The sequence below is a fragment of the Miniopterus natalensis genome, chromosome 9 (genome assembly GCF_054644295.1).
Source record: "Miniopterus natalensis isolate mMinNat1 chromosome 9, mMinNat1.hap1, whole genome shotgun sequence".
NCBI lineage: Eukaryota > Metazoa > Chordata > Mammalia > Chiroptera > Miniopteridae > Miniopterus > Miniopterus natalensis.
Window position 1 is genome coordinate 37,276,595 of NC_142089.1, and position 5,219 is coordinate 37,281,813.

General features: G+C 45.1%; 1 pseudogene; it reads left to right on the top strand.

Moving 5' to 3' along the window:
* Window positions 1-3,744: 3,744 nt before the first annotated feature.
* On the top strand, window positions 3,745-5,009 carry LOC107531746 (peptidyl-prolyl cis-trans isomerase FKBP3 pseudogene; annotated as a pseudogene).
* Window positions 5,010-5,219: the final 210 nt, after the last annotated feature.

Sequence of the window (5,219 nt, forward strand, 5' to 3'; positions counted from 1 at the left end):
TATTTTTCTGTAGTGCTCATTTCCTCTTGCCTTTATTTAGCAAATCACTCTGGATTTTCTATTATTTGTCTTTGATATCAAAGTTATTTTGCTGCTCTTTTTGAGTGGATTAGGCCTGTCTATAGGCAAACTCATTAATGCCAGCTTTAACTCTGTGGTCGGAGTATGTTTATCCCTTTAGCAAACAAGAAACCAGAACCTGAGAAAGGTTCGTGAATTTACCTAAAGTTACAGCAACCATGGCAGAGCTGTGCTGCCTGACTCCAAAGCCAATTGTCTTTCCTGGATGCTAAACTACCCAGGCTCTACTTCTGAGAGAAAGAACTATGGCAAGTTTAAGAAAAATTGTTTTTAACACCTTGAACCATCTAGAGCATCACACACTTGGAAAGCCTGCTGGTTTTCCCAAAGCAAATATGTGAGCTGGCCTCCTGGTGCTTGTTGCACTTTGGCACACAAAGTGACTAATGAAGAACCACAGGAATGAAAAGGGGTGACTCTGCACCACCCCCAAACCCCCAAATGACCCCAATTAAGGCAATGATCTGGCTGATTTACAAAGATGCAGCCCACAAAATGGCACATGTAACTCAACCACAACCAATCTGGCCCTTGTTAGCTGCGTTGTAATGAGAACTTGTACGAATATCATTGCGGAACACTTATTTAGGACATGAGTTGTGCTGAATTTAGAATTCCCTCTTACATGAAAAAACAAACAAACAAAAAACAGGAATGGTGAAGCACATCTATACCTCTACTTTTTAAAAATATAGGTTTGAAATGAATGTCTTCAAAACACCCACATGCTTGAGAATCGTCAGTCCTTCAGTGGGATTCCAGTGGTTCAGTTGGATCTCATTGGTTGGTTCCTTCAAACTAATCTAAGCTCATACCTTCCCCACCAAAATGCAAAATCAATAAAACAAGGAGGGGGAAAACTGGAAAGAATTTGAGTAGAAATTTCTAAGGAAAATGTGAGGGTTTTTTTTTCTTCCATGGCAAGAAAAAAAGTTACCATTTCAGTAAATTGTATTAGACTATAAACTTATTAGGTGTTAGACTGCTTCTCCCCTAAGTTCTACAAAACACCTGGGATAGTATTACTTACCTATCAGCAGGTCCTCAGGTATTAGTTGATTACTGCAGCCCAAATCTTCCCTTCACTGTCATGGCTGATAGAGGCAGGAAAAGTCACTTTAAGAGTTGGCCTGTAAATCCGCTCTATTACCAGGCCTCACCTGCCATAGAGTATTCAAACTTTTTTTTTGCATCCCTCAGTGAGTTCCGAGGTGGGTTTGGAACGGCTCACATATAATTTGAGCTGCTTCTAATCGTGTCTCCCTTCCCTGTCTGCTGGCTGTTGTTTCTGTTGCCTAGAGTGTGCTGTTTTTCTGCTCAACCACGCTGATGCCCTCTGGACTGGATTGGGGGTGGGGACCAATGATATCAGCCCTTTTTTTGCCACCCAGTCCCAGGGAGCACTGAACCACTGCAGGTTTCCAGTATGGGCTCAGTTTCCTAGGCCACTTGTGGCATGAAGAGGTAGAAGAGCACGTCTGGCCCTTGGGACAGCTTCCTCCCAGCAGGAGCAGGGGAGACTTCAGCTGACTGGCCATTTGTTCTCCCCAAAATTACAAATCAGTTAAGTTTCCCAACGGTGTGGGGAGGGGCTGAATAAAGGGGCAGAAAGAAGTGACCAGTGTCCCTCTCACTGAGCTCATTCCACAAAGAAGGAAACTTCAGGAGCAGTGGAGAATGATTTGCCCTCTGATGACCTGCGGTGTTCTGCTGATGCCCCAACATGCTCCTGCTGACCTGCCCTTGTCCTCAAGGCCACTGGGGTTCCTAGGTCTAGGTCTCTGGTGTTCACCTCTCTCTGACCGGCTCACCCTCTCCTTTCCCCCTTTCGTGTACTGTTTATTTCGCAAGGAAGAGGGCACCACCAAATTAGGGAGGGAGGGAGGACTAGAGTTAGAATTTTAGCTAGTTTTTCAAAAGCTCCTAACCAGTTTACTTAAAGCTTTAAACTCAGTAGAGCTCCGACATGGAAAATATTTCTTCCAGTGACCACCCCAATAAAAGCTCTGTCGAATCTCACTCTTCCTTCACTAAATGACATTTTAGTAAAACTTTATGCTCATTTTTAGATATTAAACATGTAACGTGGCCATGGCCACTGTGGCTCAGTGGTAGAGCATCAGCCCGAGCACCAAAGGTTTGCAGGTTCAGTTCCCAAAGACCGTACCTGGGTTGCAGCTTCCGTCCCCAGGCCCGTCCGGGGCAGTGCAGGAGGCAACCAATCGATGTGTCTCACATCAATGTTTCTCTTTCTCCCCCTCCCTTCCTTTTATTTGCTCTAAAATTCAATGGGGAAAAAATATATCCTAGGCTGAAGATTTTTTTTAAAAAATTGCAATGTAATACAATTGATCCAGCTTAAAGCTTCAAATTTGTATCCAACTCTTGTCTGCTGTGGGAGGGAGCATGCTTTTCATTTAGATCCATCCCTTTCTTCCCCAGTGTTTTGGGAGCATAAAGGAGGGTGGGAAAGGGGGGAGCAAAGTGCTTTTATCTGAGTGGTGCTGCTTGATCTTTTCTCCGTCAGTGCCCGGGCATGGCAGAGTCTAAATGCTGAGTCTCCCGTGGGCTCAACTGAGTCCCGAGTGGGACCCTGCAGGGGCCTCACCTTGCACAGTCCCTGCTATGGGAGATACACTCGGGCATGATTTCTTATAATCCCCACCCCACCCTCAGTTCCCATGCCCATTGGTAAATCCCATAGCACTATTCTGGATGGAAAATAGCCTGAGACTTATACGCTCGTCTTAACAAAGCACAGCAGAAGTCTGTCTCATTCCCATGCATCCAAATTGAACTAGGTGAGCTTTCTAGTCTGGGGGGAGCTGTACTCCACAGGATCACTTGGGCATCTGGGTTTCCTCTGCATTTGGGTATCTGGGTTTATCTCTGCATTTCAGCCTGCAGGAAGGGGAAAGAGGAAGTCAGCGTAAGCAGCTATTTTCTTTAAAGCGATAACCAGAAAGTATCCACACATCACTTTCACTTCCATCCTATTGGCTAGAACTTAGTCACATGACCATGCCTAGCTGAAAGGAAGGCTGGGAAAACATCATCTTTGGCCATATGACCACCTGAAACCCTAGAGGGGTCTGTATTACAGAAAGGAAAACAGAATGGATATTGGGGCAGAGCTTAGCCGCCTCTGCCTCAGGCATCTTTTAGCACATCCTCACCTTGTGTTCCAGACCACTTTGCCCTTGAGCCCTGTAGCCAAGTGTAGACGGCAGTGCCAGGCTTCCTCCTCATTTCCTCTAGACTCCCAGGGCCCTCCCTGCAGTGTCTTCCTGCTCCCATTTCACCACCCATCCGGCATACCTAGAGACACTGGAACCCCCAGTTGTAAACAAGTTTCCACGTTCTCTCTTACGATGACACATGCAGTTCAAATCACTGTGATGAGTGACATAAGTGTAACCTTAGGGTGCTCTGGGAACTCACAGCAGACTCCACACCTAACCCGCATGGAGAGAGCAGAGTGAGTAGGAGAAGGCTGCCCGGGTGACAGTGGCACCTGGGAAGAGTTCTGAAGCAGTAGGAGTGGGCCCGTGGAAAGGCACTATGAGCACCAAGAAGAACACGAGCAAGAACCAGGTGAGAGGGGGGAGCTGGTGCAGAACAGCAAGTGGGACACGACTGCTTGAGAGTCAAGTCTGGGGGGGAATGGGGGTGTTTTTAGCGGATGAGGCTTACCGAGGCAGGTAAGAAGCAATGACGAAGGCCCTTGTAGACTTGAACTTCATTCTGAGAGAAAAATGGGATTTAACAGAGAACTTTAAGCAGGGGAGGGACCCACTGAGAAAGAGGCTAGTGGATAGCCAACTAAGAGTGACTGCTCATGGCATGCTCACTCTGTGCGACCGGTGTGCGGGATAGCATAGGGAACAGGAGAAGAGGTGCAGGCGAAGTCAGGACAGGTGACTTGGGTACCAGGCAGAAGACATTGCGCTCTCTCTCGTTAATACCCAGTATTAAACTATTTTGAAAAATATAAGTTGAACTTCTCTTAGATTAAGTTCCATTAATATTATAAATGTTCCTAAATATTAGTTATTAATGGACAGAATAAATAAAACATTACATTACCATAAAAAACACCTTAAATATAGGCAGTGGGGAGCCATAAAGACTGAGGCACAGAAGCTAAGGAAAGCATAATAAGGAAAAATAGTGCTAATTTCATTTTAACTTAGAATTTTCCTGACGATGGTATGTAATCCTATGTAAATTATATGCACATAATATGCAAATGTATTTACTGCTCCCACAAATATTTTACATAACTGGATATGGTCTTTGCCAAAAAAAAACCCTCAGGCAAAAAGCAGAGGCAGTGAGGGACGATGGCAGAGGCCCCCCTCAGCGGCCTGGACCGCGCATCCGCTGCACAGCGAGCGAGCAGCGACCCAAGAACGGCGTTATCGGGTTTCTACAGGACTAGGTTCAGATTCGTTTCTTGCAGAACTTAAGTTATTAGGAAACATTAAAAATGTGGTCAAGAAGGGAACTGAAAGTGTAAGTAAAGCATCAGAGCAGGTGAAAAATATGAAGCTTGATGAAGATAAACCCAAAGAAACCAAGTCTGAAGGGACTCTGGATGAGGGTCCGCCAAAATATATAGAAGCTGCTCTTTAAAAAGGGGAGAAAGCCAACTTCCCCCAAAAGGGAGATGTTCTCCGCTAATGTACAGGAACACTACAGGGTGGGACTGTTTTGATGTCAATATTCAAATGAGTTCAGAGAAGAAAAATGCCAAGCCCTGAGTTTTAAGGTTAGAAAAGGCAGAGTTATTAGAAGATGGGATGACACAGTTTTGACTACCGGGAAAGGAGAAAGGCTCGGCTGGAGGCTGCACCAGAATGGGCTTGTGGAAAGGACACCCTGATGCCAGAATTTCACCCAATGAGAAACTCACTTTTGAAGAGTAATCAGGGGACATTGATGGAAATAGCAATGCTTCAGATCTCAAGACATTAGCAATGGCCTTGAAGAAACTTATGTAACCAACTACAGCTGGTTGCTATTGTAAAGGAAGGGTTGACTGGAAAATTCAAGGACTTATGTTAGAACTTGTTTACTTTCTCCCTAAACTTTCAAGAAATGTAATCCGTTTTAAACCCCTGAAGTTAAAATATTTT